Source organism: Hydra vulgaris, chromosome 03, assembly GCF_038396675.1.
Source record: "Hydra vulgaris chromosome 03, alternate assembly HydraT2T_AEP".
Taxonomy (NCBI): domain Eukaryota; kingdom Metazoa; phylum Cnidaria; class Hydrozoa; order Anthoathecata; family Hydridae; genus Hydra; species Hydra vulgaris.
In genome coordinates, this window is record NC_088922.1 from 60,957,256 (window position 1) to 60,977,830 (window position 20,575).

Sequence of the window (20,575 nt, forward strand, 5' to 3'; positions counted from 1 at the left end):
TTAAATTCCCGTAAATATTTAATATAAAAAGTTTTTCAAATTCTCATTAGAGAAAAAAAAAAATTACTTCGAAAGATTTTTTAACTACAACAAAGATAATGCGCTCGTCTTACGCAAATTTTGTTTGCCTTTAAATGACTTTTTTTCCTAATTATTGTTAATAACGTTGAATTTGCGATTTATTTTAATAAGAAGTTCATAAAACTAAGTGTTCATAAAAAAGTACTTTAAAGTTTTTATAATTATTTATACATTAAATTCAAAAAATAAATAGTAAGAAGAGAAGGTTAAACACATTTAATGATAATTTAAAAAAATGCTTCCTTTCTTAACGCATAGCAAATGCCTCAAAAGCACTATTTGACAAAACCTATTTGACATTAGCAGTCGTAGACGGTCTGCAATTGAAGATCATTGCAAATCTATCAAACACAAAATGGCATTGGATGCTTCTATATTGTCAAACAAAATCACAAAGCTGATGTTTTATAGCATATGGTGTAATGATGTTGTGAAGGTAGGACAACTCAGAAGTTGTCCTTCACAACATTTGAAGCCTTCACAACATTTGAAACCTTCACAATATTTGAAATAAATTCAAGCAATATAAAAATTCACAACAAAATGGCATTGGATGCTTCTATATTGTCAAACAAAATCACAAAGCTGATGAAGAGTCAGAGCTTTGAGCGAAATGAAGAAATATTAGCCATTCAAGAAGGCGCAATTGCATTCCACACAATCAAACACCATCATACCTTTAGAAGTGCTGATTGCACATCAAAGCTAATTAAGAAATTTTATAATCCAAGAATTGATTGTGCGCGTACAAAATATGAAGTAATAATTGTAAACGTACTCAAGAAATATTGTGAAACCAACTCAAAAAATGCTTTATTAAAAGCATCATATGAGTCAATTCTTTCTGATGCATCAAACCTCAAGGATGTTAAAATGTATCCAATTTTGGCTCGTTATTTCGATGTTAAAGACGGAGTGCAAATTCAGCTGATTAACATGGATTGTTATATGGATGTTATATGGAAAACATCAAGTATTTTATCAGAAGTTATCTTTAAATGCATTAGTGCTAACAATATTTTTTCAAAAGTTTTGGGTATTTCTACAGACAACTTCAATACCGAGTTCGGAAGTTTAAAACGAAACGGTAGTAACAATATTCACAAAAAGTTAATCGTTAGGCTAAACCGTGAAATCATTGGTATCGGTTGCAATCTTCATATTTTATCAAACGCAATAAACACTGCATCTAATTTTTTATCTATTGATGTAGAGATAATTATTCCTCAAATTTATTTTTTTTACCGTTTTACTGTTCGAGTTTCTAGTTTAGAAAATTTAAGCGATGAGGCCAGTGTGGAATATCAAAAATTGCTAGGGTTCTCAATAGTTGGTTGCCTTACTTCCAGCTATCGAAAAAGTGCTTAAGTTAAATCAGCCACTAAGATCATACTTTTTAAGCTTAGAAAATTGTCCGAAACTTTTATTTGACTTTTTCAATAACGAAATGGGTAAAATAGTATTGTTTTTGTTCACAGCCAAGCCAATGTTTTTTATAACACGGTAAAAAAAATTGAGAAAGATGATATTTCTGTTGCTGAAGTTGCCGTATTATTAAAAGATTTGAAAGACCAGATAAAATCTAGAAAAGAAGAAAAATTTCTACCTTTCACGGTTAGGCAGCATTTGCAAGTTACCGAAAAAAGTAATCATCATTTGAAAAACCAATTTCTGAAAAAAATAGACATTTTTTACAGTTTTTGTCTAAAGTATATAGATGAGTGGACGCGTCACTTTAATCAGGTTGAAGTTTTTAAATGGTCTTTACTGGATTGAAATTATTAAAACTATAACTTTTTTGAAAAAATCAATAGAAATCACATTCGATGACAATAAATTGTTCGACTAATTTCGGAGAACTAATTTATATTGCACAAAGGAAAAGTTTTCTTCTTGGAACTCACACTCAGTTAAATGTGACAAGCGATGGGTTGAAATTTTTTCTCATTTCGAAAATAATCACGTTACTTATAACAGTTTGTTAAAATTGGTGGAAGCCACTTTATGTTTGCCAGGTACAAACGCGTCCGCAGAGCGATTGTTTTCGATTGCCATTAATATTTGGACGGAAGGGAAATCCCAACTTACAATTAAAACTTTGGCAGCTATTTTGTTCGTTAAATTTAATTTAAGAAAGTATAGCTGCTCAGAATTTGCAAAAAAATTTGAAAGAGATGACATGTTGCTGAAAACAATTCATTCTTATGAAAAATATTTATGATTTAAAAATGCAAATATTGATTAAGATTTTTTACATAATTTAGTTTCTTCACATGCTATTTTAAAATAAATAAACGAATTTTTAGTAAAACCCATTTAAACCAGGTCCGTAGACAGGGAGGGAGCGAGGGGGACACGTGCTCCCATGCGCTTTGTCCTGGTTGACTAAAAAAATTGCCTTGGGCGCCTTTATTTTTATTTTATTTTTTGCGCCTCTTGAAAAAGTACCCCCCCCCCCCCTCTATTCAAAGAAATGGTATTTAAATCAGGCTATTATGTATGTATTTATACATGCCAAATTTGCCTTGTACGCGTCTGGTATTTTTCAAATATGGACATCTTACTTATTACTGCTACAATTCCCATGTTATTTAAACTGAAACTATACTAGTCTATGAGTTGATACTATGAAGCAGGTTGTACTGGATTACATGTTATAAATCCAAGCAAAGTTTAAAAGTCTGTTTTTATTTATTAAAATATTATTTTGTTAAATACTAAAACTTAAACTATCTTCTAAAAAGGGTGACCTGACCTGACTGATCGCAATAAAATAATAATCTATAACATACAATGCAAAATTATCTTTTTCAAAAAGGACTTTTTCTAGACATACTAGTACTTTTCTTTGCAAATACCTCAAAAATATCGCAAGTAGAAAAAAATAAAAATAATTTTAAAAAGTTCTATAAATTTTCTATAACTTTCAATGGAAATTTAGGAATTCCATGACCAAATAAAATTCAATGACATTTTTATGATTTCTATAACCAGTGGCCACCCTGTTTTTACAAGAACATTGTAAAATATTTGTTCATTGATGAAATATATTCACAATATACGTATGTTATAGTTAAGACTGCAAGCATTTAATTAAGTAAAATATACCCTGAATTACAACCTGTTGCGCTCCGAGCAGTATATGGCTGCATAGAGCGCATTGCGCTTCAAGTAGCAACGGCAAAAAAAACCCAATTAATTGTTTTATCAGCGTGAAACATTTAGAATTTATTTAAAATCAACTTATATAACTCAAGTTATAAGTTTTTTAAATGTACAAAGTTTTAAATTTTTGCCTAGAGATTTAAAACATTATTGCTTTTAAATGATTTATGTAATTCTTTTTTGTATGTATAATATTTCTATTATTTTACAAATAAATATAATAAGACGCAAAAAAAAATGTTTAAGTACTTCAGTTTTTTTTATATTCCATATGTTAGCGCATTGCTAAGGGTTATTATGTTTTTTGTTTTTTTTTTGCCGTTAAATAATACATACACTTTCGAAGAACATAAATAAAAATAAATATTGGCAGGGCAAGAAGAAGACTAATTTAGCCTTATCACCGAGCCCTATTCTCACGTATTTACAAAAACCGTAATATTTAAATATCTATAGTTAACAAACTATTTATAAAAAAAAAAGAAAAGAAAAAAGTAAAATAGATAACAATTCCTTATCATTTAAAGAAAAACTTAAAGAATAAAACTTTAAGGAAAGAGTAAGATCATTTTTTCAGAATAAGAAAAAATAAATAAGATATTATCATTTACTTAAAAATTAAAAATTTAAAGTAAGATTTAAAAATAAAAAGTAAATAAATTAATATACACCATAGAAATAACAAAAATAAATTAGTCAACTTCATAGAAATAACGTAAATAAATTAGCAAACGTCATAGAGGTAAAATTAGAAATTTTAGAAATTTTAGAAATTTTAGAAATAATTAAGATAATAATAACAAAAAAAAAAAATGTTGATACACTCAGTGACATATTTTTGTATTAATTATTTTATGTATTTGAGTTTTAATTAAAAAAAAAACATTTAAAATCGTATATATTAAAATCCATAAGTAAGAATGCCTGTTTTGATTCATTTTTAAACTGCTCTATACTAGTTTTATGTGTATTTACAATTTTGGGAAACATTTTCCACAAGTAGGGTCCACGATAAAGAACTGAATATGAAGTTAGTTTTGAATTATATTTTGGGACAACAAAGTAGTTACTTGAAAATTTTGTTGGATATTTATGAACTGTTTTGTCAAAAAAGGATTGAAATATTTTAGGAGATAATCCTAAATTTGTTTTATACATGAACATGAATAAAAGAGAAATATAAACTTTTCAAAGAACTACTGCTTAAAAATGGTTTAGCCCTATATATCATTGCTAAATTTTTTGATATTTTATTTTCAATACTTTTTACATGTAAACTCCAACGTAAATGTTCGTCTAAGATTACGCCTAGAAAGTTTACTGAGTTTTCTCTTTTAATGTTAGTATTTTAATGTTACTATTTACAGGGCGCCAAAGATGCGGGTACAACTTTTCTTATAGAAACTTTTTTTCTTAACTTTGATGGTTTTTTAGGAAGTAGTTTTATGTTTTTTTTAACTATTTTTTTTGCTGTCCATAAGTTACGTCAACAAAATAAGGGGAAGGGGGTCTAAATTTTTTGACACTTGTTGACAAGGGAGGGGGGGAGCTCAAGACAAGTTGACGTTAACAATGTTACTTTTTTTCTTAAATTTATTTACATTAAAAAAGGAAAATTAGACAGCGTTTGTAGTCCTGTGTTACATACTCACTACACCTTCAGTATTTTAGTAAAGCTATTTATGTTCCTACTTTTTAAAAACCATGTTGTGCTTTAAAAAGACTCGATACGTACAGAACTAAATTAGAACACACAAGATGTTGACTCGTAACACTATTATTTTTTTAAAGTTGTTTTTGGTTAGTCTGCAATGCAAACAAAAAAGATTTATGCAAGCACATGGTCTGCACTATATTATTTAAATGTTTATACCAAGGTTGATGCGGCTCCTTAGCTCCATGCACAACATTTATATAAAATTGAAATAAAGACTTGGTAGATGATTTGAAAAAAAGATTTGATATGAAGATATTGGTAGCTCTAATAATAATATTTGTGCGTGGAGCTAAAGAGGCGCATCCTAATATCGAACAAACCTCACGAAGCTTGCAAGCCGCAAGTTGCCGACCCCTGGTAATAACGTTTAAATAATATAATGTAGACCATGTACTTACGTAAATCTTTTTTGTTAGCATAGCAAACTAAAACTTTGTAAATTATAACTTTTGGCTCTTTTGTCTCATTAGGTTGCTGATCCTTGGTTTATACAATTTGTTAAATGCATTTTTCGTTTTACTAAACTCTGTTAGAAATTTTTGGCTTTTACTGTAAAAGTAAACTAGTTATAAAGTTAAAGTGAGGAGGATTGAAGGAGGAGGATTGGAGGAGGAGGATTGAAGGAGGAGGATTGTCACATTGAAGTGTTGCATTAATTTGAAATATGTTCAAAGAAAATATGTTCAGAGCAAGCATTTGTAATTTAAATTGTTAAATTGTTCTTTAAATAGCTTACTCTTAATCTCTTTTTTGTTTTAGTTGTAAACTATTCTATTCAAAATATGGTTGTTGTTTCTTTTCGATTTGAATTTTTTTTTGGTGGGAGGGGGTGGGGGAATTGAATGTTGACAAATTGAATTGTCAACTTGTTGACAAGGGATAGGGGAGGTAAAAAATACCGGAAAATTGTTGACGTAATTAATGGACAGCTCCTTTGCTATTTATTTATATTTATTTTTATTTCTAAAAGTTTCAAAGAAAAGGTTCATCAATGTGTACATAAATTAACTGATATACCCGTAGTCGTACAAGTAATGTGTACTTACAACGACTAAATTTAATACGGATAGGTTCAGTGGAGTGCAGATACATCAACTGAGGGTATAAGTTTTGGGCAGGCATTATTTTAGTTAAAAGAAAACTGTCTTCATATTTATGCAAATAGAGCTTGTAAATTATTTTGATATAAAAAAAAATATTAAACTAAATTACACTAGATTTTTAGGTGAAATAGTAAAAATAATTAATAAAAACTTTTATTAATTATTTTTACTGTTTAAATAACCGAGTTTAAATTGTATCCTTTTACAAGGATACAATTGTTAATTATTCAACTAGTTATAAAGAGGTAAAAAAAAAAGATCGTTCAACTTTAAGATTTTCAAAACTAGAATATGAAAAGAGAAGGAAGCGAAGTTCTGATTATACAAAATTGAAATATACGTAAGACGAAAAGACATAACTTCAAAAAAAAAAAGAATAGTCTTTCCGGCTTGTGTATGAGGAATTATTTCACATCGGGAATGAGTTACAAAAAATTGTAACTGACGAAGAAGCGGAACCATTTTATACAAGCTCTTCATAGCAATATAGTTGGAAAATATCATTAAATGTCAATGCGCTAACCCTAACAACAATATGGGATAAGCTACTAGATCCGGTGGCTTTTGCCTACAAATATAACAAATAAATAAATAAGTTTCTAGAAAATACTCTCCCTTTGAGATTATGTATCAAATAAAAGCTCAGATTCCAATCAATAAGGAGATCTAAGCAACTAAAAACTTTTTGATTGGTATACTAAAATTGACGAATCCAAACAAGATTTTAAGAATGGCAGCGTTTGCTAAAGAAATCTAGCGCGAAAAGAAACGCAGCTAAAAATAATATCAAATTGGCATAAAATATACAGAAGAAACGTTACTATATTTAATATTTACTTCCGTCGTTTAAAGTTGGCGACAAAGTTTTGAAAATGCAACAGACCCAAAAACAAACGAATGGGCGAGTTAACTCAAAGTTTTCATTCCATGGCCTTTATAAAATTATTGCCTTTTTGAACTTAAAGTGTTTATAGGTTGCATAAGTTAACAAAACCATATTGAAACAAACTGTCAACGTTATCAACTTGGAATGATGGAATGAACCAATGACGGAATGAATCTTTGAAATACAACTTGTCAAATAAACCTACAACCTCAGCTCCGTCAAAACTACAAATAGACATTTTTAGTTTTCGCGGAGCTGAGCCTACAACTCTAACCACAACATCACGGTGAGTATGCATAATATAGCATTAATCTGATAATTTTAAAACTTTTTAAAACAATTTAACTACTTAAATTAAATAGCAATATATTTAATATAATATATATTTGAAAAGTAACGCAACTCAGCTTTTATAAACTACACTATATTAAAGTAGTTGAGACTCTAATGTCTGTAATTTTTGTAGTTTTGTTAGTTTAATAAGCTTTTTAAAAAATAATACCCCATTTAAATCAAACTTAAATAAACTGAATCTTAATCGTATCTAATTAAAACTACATCGCGAGGTTGTTTTATTTAAACAGCTTTTTCCGTAGAAGTAAAACCAGTTCTAAATTTAGTGTGAATGAAAAAATATAAAACGTGTTTAAAATACAACTTGTTTTGTTGTTGGTGTGAATGGGGTATAAAATGGGGTATATCAAGTGTAAAAACTAAACATATTTCAAAAACTTAGACATAAGAAAAAAAAAGCAAAAAGCTTACCTTGTCGAAAATACCGTCAAAATATTCTTAAGGGAGTTCTCTTAAACTTTAATTTTATTTCCTTTTTTACAACTTTAAAATTATTTTCAAGATTTGAAATTTAAAATACTTTTATTCTTTTTAATATAATTCATTTTTATATTTTTTGATAAATCTTAAACTTACAATTTAGGAAAGTAAAGAAATAGAGTTTGATGTAGAAAAATGATTTTGTTACAAAACAACCTAGCAGAGAACATGACTAAACTGATGAACAATTTAAGTTTAAACAACCTAGCAGAGAACATGACTAAACTGATGAACAATTTAAGTTTAAACAACCTAGCAGAGAACATTACTAAACTGATGAACAATTTAAGTTTAAACAACCTAGCAGAGAACATGACTAAATTGATGAACAATTTAAGTTTAAACAATTTAAACCACTAATTATAATTTCCAAAAAATCCTTTGCGGAAAAAATAGAGACATTTTGATGGTTTTGAAAATCCTCAAAATCATTCAAAGAACCAGTAAAGTATCAATCTTCAATGTCATTTGGATATTATTACATGTGCTCATGCATACAATGCACAGAGAATAAATACAAAATGATAAACACAAAAATAGTTTCACATATTGATTGTTATAGGTTTACATATTGATTGTTGTCACATACTGATGTCCTCCAATACAAAAACCTGTATCAGAACTTTTTTGGTTTTGTAATCAGAAACTTAAGAAAAAAAAAAATTTTTTGATGCAATTTGGTATTTGTTATAATAAAGCATCCGTACTAAAAAGAAAGAGAAAGAGTGAGAAAAAAGAAAATAAAATAAAAGAAAGATTGAGTTATTTTTATTCTAGGTGGTTATATTTTAGGTGAATTTAATATAAATGAATTTAACTCATTAAAATGTTAAAAAATATTTTTTACTGCAATTTAAAAAATAACTTTTTAATAAAAGTAAAAAATAACATATATTATCAACACAATTATCTCATAATTATTTAAAATATTAAACAAGACTTAGGTCTTACAAAAGAAAGAATAATGATGCGACATAAATAATAAGTCCTACACGAACAAAGTACGAAACGAAAACTCTTATCGAAAATATTCTTGTTAAAAAACTCGGAAAATTGCCATTATTAGTTGCCGGATACTTAGAAAAGGGTCTTAAGCAAAATAAAGAGACCACAACACATGTGGTATCAGCTGCAATAATGCATTATATTTTATAATTTTGGTTCAGCTGCTAAAATCACATATATCACAAAATTACTTGTATCAAAAAAGGTTTTGTACGTGCAAAAGCTTTTTGTTTTTGGTATGCCATATCTTGCTTTCAATCTAAACAAAACGCAAACGGCTATAATAAAAATAATGTTATGAAAGACTCGACAGTTAATGAAACTAGTAAAAGTAATAACAAAATTATTATTGGAATTGCATATGATGAAAGAAAAGACTAGAGCAAATAATTAACTTTAAGTGATGGAATATAGTAGGCTTTACCCTTGTGTGATAAAAGAGCAACATATAGGTGCAACTTGGGATTCAACTAAGCGTTAACGTGTTCACGTTACACCATCCTTGCCATCTATTTGTTCTAAAATCCCTACAAAAATGATATCAGAAAAACTTTATATTGCATTTTAATAGGTGGATATACAAATAATACTATATATATAATATATAATAACCATAGGATGGTTATTCATGGACGGATGTTCATGCTCATTCTGAGATAATGTTGGAACAAAAATCTATTTACATGGAACATAAAATGAACTCAACCAAAAACAGTTAGTTAAGTAACTTGATAGTTTAACAAATAAGGATGGGTGTACTGGATTGGTTTGCGAAAGTCTTAAGCATGTAAATAATATGACAGTAAATTTTTATTTAATTTCCTTTAAAATTGGAGAGGAACTCCCACTACTTGATGACATAAAACTTTAATCTTCTATGCTATATCAGTTTTAAGTATACAAATCGCGAGGTTAGAATTATATTGTTTTATCTCCAAGTTTTTCCGAACCGAGAAAATAAAGTTCAAGGTTTTAAATTGACCTGCAGGCCAAATAACATAAAAAACGCTAACAAAACCAATTTGTATTAATTTCCTTATACAGGCTACCACAGTTTCAAAGAAATTGTTTTAAAATATTTAAAGTGCAGGTGTTTGAATTACTACTCCCTGATTTGGAAATATAACAATGTAATATACACTTTTTTTTTAAAATACAGTATCATTTTGTATAAATCTCCATTTTCTGTTAAAAAAAAGATAATTGTATATTTTATATGTGGCAAGATGATTGTATATTTTATATGTGGCAAGATGATTGTATATTTTATATGTGGCAAGATGATTGTATATTTTATATGTGGCAAGATGATTGTATATTTTATATGTGGCAAGATGATTGTATATTTTATATGTGGCAAGATGATTGTATATTTTGGAAATTAAATTACTGTAAGGTACATATCTGTTTTATAAGTAAAAAAAGTATTTTTTACGCTAGTGAGCAAATTACATAAACACGCTATTTTGTTTAAAATTCAATTCAACAGAGAAGATAAGTAATATATTATCTAAAGTATGTACCAAGTATCGTACTTCAAGTAAGAAAAAAACTAGACAAATAAGAGTTTTTGGAGCACTTAGGAACAGTCACAGAAAAGGATAAGATTTAACTGAATAACGAGTAACGCGAGAATGAATTTTAGTAGATGGCACAAGAGACGCTAGCTCTTTAGAGCAGTTCCCATTATAGTATTTGCAGAAAAGAGAAAGAGAAACAACATTAAGACGATGTAATAATGGTAGGAGGTTGGCTGCAAGAGCAGGTCTAACTATGTTTAAAACGTGTTTTTGCACCTTGTCTAAAAGAGAGAGGGTATCATTAGAAGGTCCGCCCCAGATATGGCAACAGTATTCGATACAAGGCTGGATTTGAGATTTATAGAGATAGTGAATAGAATCCAAAGTAAGAAAATGTCGAGCTCGATAAAGAGATGCAGCCTTAGCAGATGCTAATTTTACAACAGATTTGATATATGGTTTCCAAGAAATATTGGAAGTAAGAGTTAATCCTAAAAGATGAAGAGCGGATGACTCATCGAGTACATCACCGTTCATAAATATAGGAAGATCTAAATTATTGCGATAACAATTGACTGAATAAAATTGAGTTTTATCTGAATTGAATTTTCACCAGCCACTGTGAGCCACATGCTGTAGCATAAGTGAGATTCTTTTCAAGCTCAAATGCCCCCTCCAAGCAATCAGATAGTTTTGGCTTCTTAACACGACAAGAATAAATGATAGTATCATCAGCAAACAATGCCACCTTAGATGTGAGAATATCTGGAAGATTGTAAATGTAAATTTAAAATACTTAAGGGCCTAATAATAAGTGCTGTCCATCGAGGATAACTTTTATACTACAGTTGGAAAGGAAGGATTCAATAATCTTAAAGATGTTGCCAGATACACCGTAAGAAGAGAGCTTATGGAGAAGACCAGCATGCGAAACTTTATCAAAAGCTTTTGAAATGTCAAGACCAATAGTCTTAACCTCTCAACCATTATCTAATGCACGATAAAATCTATCGGTTATTACTGTTAGCAAATTAGCTGTAGAACGAGAAGATCGAAATCCATATGGTCAGAAAGTAAGTTATTAGATTCAAGATGAAAAATTAAGTGTTTGTTAATTGAAGACTCAAAAACCTTGCTTATGATAGGAAGAAGACTTATGGGACGGTAGTTAGACGAATCAGATTGCTCTCTAGAATTTTCGAAAATAGGAATAACAGATGCTGCTTTCCAGCAGACTGGAAAACAAGACTCTGATAAGTGCTTGTTGTTGAATAGTTTTGAGAGTATACACGACAGCTCCAGAGAACACTTCTACAAGACAATAAAAGGTATTTTATCCGGGTCACAAGCTGCAGAAGAGTCTAAGCAGGAAATCACTTTAGATACAGAAGCTGGAGTGTTACGAATGTCAAGTAATCGATCAACTAGCTTGTTGGCAATATCAGGTAGAACGCAACTATTGGAATCAAGAGATGATATTGATGAAAAGTTCTTAGCAAACAATTCAGCTTTGTCTTTTGGCGAGGTGACAAAGTCTGAACCATACAAGAGAGGTGGAATTAAAGATTTATCTTTATTAATAATACTATTAAAGATTCTCCATAAGTCACGAGAGTCTAATTTTTATGATGAAATACGAGATTTCATGACCCGAGAATAGCGGGCTTTGGCGTTAGACAAAACCTTTTTACAATGGTTTCTAGCAGTAATAAACAGACGTCTGTTTTCTAGAGATTTGTGTTGCTGATAAATATGGACGTAAGGATTTCGATGGGCAATTGCAGCAGCACAATGTGAGGAAAACCATGGATGAGAGTGAGGCTTGACCTGGAACTGTCAAAAGGGAACAAAAGGTTCCATGCCAGTCTGTATCCACGAAGTTATGTAAGAAGCACATTTGTCGCCAGCAAGCCGAAATATTTCTACCCAAGGGCCATCACGAAGAAAATCACGGAAAGAGTCCCAGTCAGCTTTAAGGTAGTTGTAAGAGGTACGATGATAGGGGGATTTAGGTGATGAAGAAGAATGAGATATTAGTTTCAAACAGATCAAACTGTAATCAGAAGCACTTAAGAGTGAATGTGGAAAAACTGAGCACTGACTAGGATCAGAAACAAGACATAAGTTGAGTAGAAAAGGTAAATGATTTGGGTTGTCAGGAAAGCGAGTTGGAAAGTTGACTATTTGAATTAGGGATTTTGAAAGGCAAAAGTTGTGGGCTTTAAAGCCTGCAGAATCACTGACACTAGAGCCAAGCCATTCAGTGTGATAAGCATTGAAGTTGCCGACAGCAACGATATAGGCAGATGGATAAAGAGAGAGGGCTTGGTCAATATGATCAGAAATAACATCAAAAAGAGTGAAGTCTTGAGATAAAGGAGAGCAATATAAAACAAAAGGAAAGGCGATAGAGTGAAGTGGTGCTAAACGAAAGCACATGAAAGAATAATCTGTGGATTCAAACCTAGTTTCACGACAAATGGGTGAGTTCTTACGAATGTAAATGCCCAGGCCAATCATGTGACTATTGGAGTCTTTACGAATTAACGGAAGATAATCATCAACACTAAGATGAAACTGGTGAACTCAAATTAGTCTCACAAAGAGCAAGTAGGTCTGGTGAACTTTGCATGAGATAAGACTCAATAGAAGAAAAATTACTTCGAAAAAAACAAATGTAAGTGAATGATAAATTTAGAGAACTTGGTGATGATGCTGGTTTTTTGTGTTTTATAGTCTTTGGTAGTTTATTCATTTTAAATTTGTTGAAGAACTTGAATCAAAGCATAAATAGTACTCGGAACACTGTTTAATAGCCCAAGCAATTGTCTCATTACTACTAATAAACCCTAAGTCGTAACAAAGGGCTTCAAATGTGGCCTCCGCAATGCACACCAAAAGTACAAACAGGGACACCATCCATGCGCAACATGGCACTGTTAATACTTTGATATTTTTCAGCTGTTGATGGAATCAGCCTCTCTGAGAGCTACCACAGAGTTCGGGAAACCTGACTACCAGCCGACTTCAGAACCATAAAACTGAGTTTTAGAGCTGTACCCTCATTAGGAGATAATAGAATGAGTTGCCTAGTCATAAAAACAGAGACACAAGCAAAATCCATGCATTAAGTTAAGAAGATACAACATTCAACATCCTAAACCGGAAACAATGTATTAAAAATACATCTGCGCCAGCGTAATAGATTTTTGTATTTTACTGATTTATTTGTAAAAAGCAAATTTTTTATCCATAAAAAAAAAAAAAAAATTTATCCGACTCAACTTTTTTGATTTGTGGAGATAGGACAAAATAATTCTATCCTCGCTAAATACTATTGAGTCAAGAACGATTCTATCCGGTCAGAAAATGTCCCAATCTTGCAAATCTTATTGAATGTTTTATTTTATTATTGCTTACTTAATTCGGAAAATAACATTAGTGATTACTAATTAGAAGTAACAGAGTCAAAATATTTAATTAGAAACTTCTGACTTGAAAACACTTTTTTAATCGTATAATATATTCATATTACACAGGCTAATTAAATTACTAATAATGAAATTTGCTTTAAAAAAACACAAACGATGTGAATTGTGTTGTTTACTTCAATTTTAGTTTCTACTAAACATTTACGGAATCAAAATAAAATAAAATAAAAACTCGAAAAAAAAAAAGTTTTTTAAATCTTTTAGTTTTATATTTTTTTAGACTGAATAAGTAAAAACCAAAACCATCTATGTTTTTGCAATTTTGAATATCTTTTTAAACCGAAATTGTTTTGCTTTGTTTGTAACTGATTTCATTTTTATTAATTGACAAATTTAAGCGCCATAAAATTGTTCTGTTAAAAAGTCGTATACCATTTAGGCCGATAAAGCAGTTGCAGTATGATCCAATTACATTAGAAGATTTCGTATAATTAATGAATATTTTAAATGCACGAACTAATAAAATATCTAAATTTAATTTAATTTTCTAGTATTTTTATGATTAACACTTTTATTTGCATTCATTAAATCCGACGATCTGATTAATAAATTATACCAACAAAATGCATTCCGCTAAATCTATATAATTAAACAAAAAATGTCAGATATAAACACAATATAGCAGATAAGGATGAGAAATGGTCAACACAGAGTTGCAAATAATTAAAAAGTTTTGAGTTATTCTTTACATTAACTACTTGTTAGACGTCTTAAATTTTCTTTTTCAAAAAATACAGAAGTTTAGAAAAAAATACAGAACTTTATTTTTAGTTCTAGCTAAATAACGTCTAATTACTTTATTATTTTATTAAATATTTACTTTGAGATTGTTACTTGTTAAGCTGTTCAAAATAACTTGAAGCTTTTTTTTGTAAAGTTTTGATGTCATTCTTATTTAGTCGTTTTCAAAAACAAGATTTAATCCTTGGACTTAGGGTTACATAAATTTAACTGATTTTTTAGCAGGCTATTGTCATTTATTTGAAATTAATTTCACGAGGTATATTTATGATGTTTTATTTATAATTATATTAAAATAATTTTATTCCGTTCATTGCATGTTCTTTTTTTTTTTTTTTTTTTTTTTGATGTTTTTTTTTTTATGTTTTAATATACAGTAGTTGTGCCTTACTAGTAAAAATGACAATGAAATGTATAAATATTACGGTATACAATAGATAATTTTATTTGAATAAAGAATATACATAAAATGTGAAATGACGTTCAGATTTTACTTGAATAAAAAGCCAAAACAATAAAAATATAAAGATGACATGGTATTACATCCTTAACTTGATTTTATAAAATAACGCAAAATACACGCTTATCGTGGCATTAATAGATACACTTATCAGGTCATGGCATTAATAACAGCATTAATATCATGTTATCTTTATTTTTTTATTGTTTTGGCTTTTTATTCAAGTTAAATCTGAACATCATTTGAAATAGCGCATCATTTAAACTGTAATACCGAGTCTTAAATTTGTTAATACTTATATGTCAACAGTTAATATAAGAGTTTTTTGATAAAATAATAAAGTGATAAAAACAGCTAAATATAACATTTTTTTAGCTTAATGTCTTTTTTAGCGTGTAACATGTACACCCAATAGGTACATTGGGTTTTTAAGACGTTTAAAGCACGTATCAAAACGTAAATACGCTTTTTAGACGTCTAAAACACATCTTATAATAACGAAAATTTTATATGAAAAAGCGCTGAAACTTTTTATGTGATAGACTTTTCTACGACATATTACACGGCTGTGTATGTTTCATTTTAGGGAAAATAGAAAAAGACGTAAAGTGCATGATTTAAAAACTTTAAATTTTAACCTTTTATAAGATTACTGGTTTAAAGTGAATAAAAATTGTGCCGTTAAATATAAATAAACTCGATATGCAAAATGTTTAAATGATTTTTAAATAAATGTTTTAATAATAAATAATAGACGTAGCTTTAAGATTTGTTTTTTTTTACTGTTCTAAACAAAATTTAAAACGTACAAAAACAAACGCGCTGTAATACAATATAAAATAATACGAATTCTTAACAAGTTGCCTTAAGTAATGAATCCAAATATGTTTAATTTAAAAAAAAAAAAATTAAGTATTGATGGATTACAACTTTTAATGTAAGATATATTTTAACAAAACAAAATCTATAACTTTGTATTCTGTAAATATTTACTAAATTATATATATACTCACAATCCAAAGAACATGACTAAATAAACTCATATGATGAATTCTGCTCGTAGTTTTAGATATCTCTGTTTACAAGTCCTTTGACACTAGAATTAAAGTACCTTTTTATAAAAATTTAACCATCTACCATGATTAAGTGGTAGTAAGTTACCGGGGCCCCGGCCTCGGCTAAAAATAAGAATTTTTCAAACCCGGCCCCGGCCACGGCTAAACTATAAGATTTAGCAGGGGTTGATAGACGGGGCTAGAAAAAAGTTTATAATACTTTACATATTATAACTTTATGCTTACATTTACTATTTATTAAATACTGGCATATATTTTTATATTTTCAAACTCTAATTTACTTCCAACAAGATTGCAAGCAACCACTTTTAAGTTATGAGTTACTTTAAAATAGAGAATAAGTAAAAAGACTGAGAAATGGTTAACTGAAGGCTTCAAAAGTTGTAGTTTGTATATAAAAGAAAAACATGAAGATGGCTAATAGTTATAAGATTTTTTTGATATGCAAGGAAAAAACTGGATTAATAAAAGTTTTTATAGAATGAAGGGACAGATACAGTAAAAGGATGCAACTTGTTGAATAAGAAACAAGCAAGAATGAGTTTTGGTTTATCGTAATAGAGATGATAGCTTGTTTGAGCATTGACCATGATTGTATTTGTATAAAAAAAAGGAAATGCAACCTTACAACAACGGAAGAGTAGCTCAAGCTTGGCAGATAAAGCAGGCCTAATTTATTATTATTATTATTATTATTATTATTATTATTTTATGTTAACTCACCTCCTCAAAGCTGAAAACGCCACTACAGACGAGGAGGCTACTTAAATGTGGTTATAACCCAATTATCACTCCGAAACACGAACCTTGATAACTAAGGCTGCTACGCAGAGAAACAAGTTGAGCGCAGTACTACCAGGGACGTGGAGGGGATTAAACTCGGTACCTCTCGCTTATGACGCGAGCGCTCTACCACTACACCACGACCACATTACATTTACAATGTGCCTTTAGACATTGTCTGAGAGTAAGAGGGCTGTTATTCATCAGTATAGGAGTACCAGCATTATTGCAATATTTGTTTGCTGTAAATAAATGAGTTTTTTTGTTTAACAAAAATTGCAGATTTTAAGCCCAGAATTTAAATCCTTAAGCCACGGCAAGCCTTAGGCTGATGCGGAAGAGAGATCAGATTAAAAATCAGATGCTTGCTCTAAGCAATCAAAAAGTGAAGATTTTTTGTAAAGACAAGAGTATAAAGTTGAGTCGTCAACAAAAAGAGCCACTTTAGATGTTAAATTTTTATTAATATTGTAGATAAGAAACAGCACAGGAGCAAAGATTTAAGGGTACCAAAAGATACCTTCTGGTACCCTTAAAGTTACTTGAAATAAAGAAGAGTGTAGGCCTTCAAGAATAACTTTATTACTGCAGTTAGTAAGAATTAATTTAATAATGTCAAAACCTTTTTTTAAAGAAATTAATAACAGAGTGAAGACTAATCGTAGGATAGCTGGAGAGGTCAAAGTGTTTTCTAGAGTTTCGAAAATTGGAACCACTTATTTAGCACTTTTTAAAAATTAAATATTGTTAAATATTGTATAATCAATAAGGTTAAATGTTAGACTTATTTTAGTTAATGACATTGTTGAAGACTAATCAAAAGTCTCTAGAACCTAACATCTGATATAAGATACAAGATTTAGTAAACTGAGAATAACAGAGCTTTACATCAGACGGGACCTTTTTATATTGGTTTCTTGGAATAATAAAATGACATTTATTCTTAGGAGAGTTGTTCTTGTGAAAATGATAAAATAAATGATTAATAAAGCAATTGCCCAAGATGGTGGAAAATATGGAGTTGAATGAGATTTTACTTAAAATTGAAGAGTAGGGATAGAAGAGTAGAAAAGCTTCCGAACTTTTAGTCCAGAAGAAAGCTTCTGACGCTTTATGCATACATATTATGGAAATAAACATATATGTTGGCTACTTATATAGATGCTGGCATATAGTACCCTTTCATATTTATATAAACTTTAGTATTTATATGGTGTAGTATTTGCCGAAAGAGAAAATGATGATGATGACGATGATTTTTTATCACCTACATATTTTTGTGTTGCACTTTATATGCAACAAAAAATATTTAACTTATATATGTAACTTATATATGTATATATTTACTTAAATATGTAACTTCAAAATTTATTTTCAATCACAAGAACTTTATTTTCTTTAAAATATTTAAAAAATATATATATAAACACACTAAATGCAGCCATTACGGTTTGATGACCGCAATTCTTGAACTATTTTAAAAAATAACTAATCTTTTTTTCAAAATATTATTTAAAAAATGAATATAACTTTTAACCACATCTTAAAACATCTCAAAAATGTCGTATATTTATAAAATTTGTTCCTAGTACTAATTCTAATAAAGTTTTTTCTATTGATTAATCGCTTTGTTAATTCATATTATACTTTATCACAAGTTTAGTAAACCATAATTTGTAACTTTTTACCGCAGCTTGTGTAACTATTTTTTTCTGAAATCCATTTGTTAAAACTGTCGTTTGCGGTCCGTTTTTGATTGACTTGAACAACGAGTTATAAAATTACAAATTATAATAATTTAATTATAATAATTTAAAAAAATAACTAATAACCCATACAAATTATTGGTTAAAAAGATTAAGAAATACATCATCAACACATTTTAAAAATAACTAATAACCCATACTTATTATGAAAAAACACTTTGCAATAGCAATTTCATTAAGAATGGTGTAAAGATAACACTTGGTGTAGTTAAGGTGATTTATTAATTATTTGAACTGATAAATTTAGAATTCACATGACTCGGTCAGCGCATTATATCCAAACAAGTGCTTTAGGCTATAATTTTTTCTGTTTCAGATTTTTCTAATGTTTAAAGAAACTTTTCTTTATTTAAAATAAATTTTAAAAATCTTTTACTACCACAAGATCTAAGAAACATAATTTTGGAGTCTTTAAATTGAAGATATATCATTAATTAGAATCGAATTTTTGTAAAGTGCCTTAATCCACTTTAGATCCTAGTTCTAATCTATTATGATGCACTTTAATTGAATGTATTTCTCAATATACAACATTCCTATCGAAATTCATAAAAGATTTATGGATACCGATCGAAATCGAGTTTAATAATAATATAAAAAACTGCCAAAGACCGTTACAGATCATTTTTTTTAAACTATGATGTTCATTTCAACATAACACAAGTTTATTTAAACCTTGTTGTGAATTACGTCTTCCAAGGTACTAGCAATTAGAGGTTGTATCTTACAGGGTTATTCATTTTTATATGCGCGTCTGTTTATTCTTATATGCGCATTTATTCATTCTTATATGCGCATTTATTCATTCTTATATGCGCGTTTATAAGCAAGTCAACCACCCATAAAATCTTTAATATAATTTTATATAGACAATAAATAGGCTTCTATGTGTTTATATAGATTTATTTAAAACATAAATTAGGTTATTGCCACTGCTATTTATTTAAAAAATGGTTGCCGTGCCAGCGCTGGCTAGCTAGCTGACTACGCATATGATTGTAAAATGGAATTAAATTAAACTCTGTAGCATCCATAATCTTTTTTAGTTTCCTGATTTCCCCAACCGTATTTCGAGGCCTTTCTCCCTGTTTGTACGTGTGCTATAAATAAGAAGAAAAATTCTTATATTTGATTAAGCTATGCTATAAGAGGCTATTGTTTGCCTAAGCAAACACCTCTTTTATTACTACAATGAAAGTAGAAAATGAATGCAGATTCATTTTGTACTTTCATTTTAGTAATGAAAGTACAAAATGAATCTGCATTCCAGCCTCCAGTTTTATTTCATAAGGCAGCACTCTCATGGTTGAAACAGCACAAATCAAGCTAACACTTTAGTCACAATTTGCAGACGACTGTAAAATTTCTAGCGCACCTCTTAGCGAATAACCATATGTTCTTTAGTATGCAAATTAAATCCAGTTTCATCCAAATAAATGTTTTTCATTTGAAATTCCGTTAACTTTGCTTGGAAATGCGTAGCGTGCATCAATAACTCGTGTTGAGTTTTGTTCTTCTGGCACATGCACAACACACTTTCTTGATAAATCTAAGCGTTTGAATTTTCTTGAAATAGTAAGCTGAGACATATTGAAGCCTTCTGCAAAAATATTTTCTTTTATTGCTTCTTGCGTACAGAGATTATTTACTTGTACGCATAATTCAATAATATTTTTTATTTGAGCGTTTTTAGGTCTTTTATCTCGTTTTTTATCAGAAAACGAATTGAATGCAGTCTTGTCGTTGAATTCTCCTCTGTTAAACTTAACAACAAGATTTTAAACTGTGTGCATAGATAAATTAAGAGAAGTGGAAATGCTTGTTGTAGATTCATTTCTTTCAACTAAATGCTTAAGCATTTTAATGTGCTATTTTCTAACATTTTTCCTTGTTTTATGATTTGCACAGCTATTTTCTCTTCTATCCATAGGGTAAATATTTGAGTAT

General features: G+C 29.3%; 1 protein-coding gene and 1 long non-coding RNA gene across 3 annotated transcripts in view; one reads left to right on the top strand and one right to left on the bottom strand.

The window, feature by feature from the left end:
- Window positions 1–8,759: 8,759 nt before the first annotated feature.
- Window positions 8,760–20,575, bottom strand: part of LOC136078320 (uncharacterized) — a 42,006-nt gene continuing 30,190 nt past the window's right edge. Inside the window, exons 3-4 of the long non-coding RNA XR_010637721.1 lie at window positions 9,216–9,318; window positions 8,760–9,050 (exon numbers count right to left, since the gene is read on the bottom strand). This is a non-coding gene — a long non-coding RNA (uncharacterized LOC136078320). The remainder of the gene's footprint in view (window positions 9,051–9,215; window positions 9,319–20,575) is intronic.
- The window catches only part of LOC100201161 (metabotropic glutamate receptor), a 29,599-nt gene continuing 23,613 nt past the window's right edge, over window positions 14,590–20,575 (top strand). Inside the window, exon 1 of one of the 2 annotated variants that reach the window (XM_065793899.1) lies at window positions 14,590–14,802. The gene's annotated coding sequence lies outside the window, so the exon portion shown is untranslated. The remainder of the gene's footprint in view (window positions 14,803–20,575) is intronic. The other variant, XM_065793898.1, reaches the window with a different exon arrangement.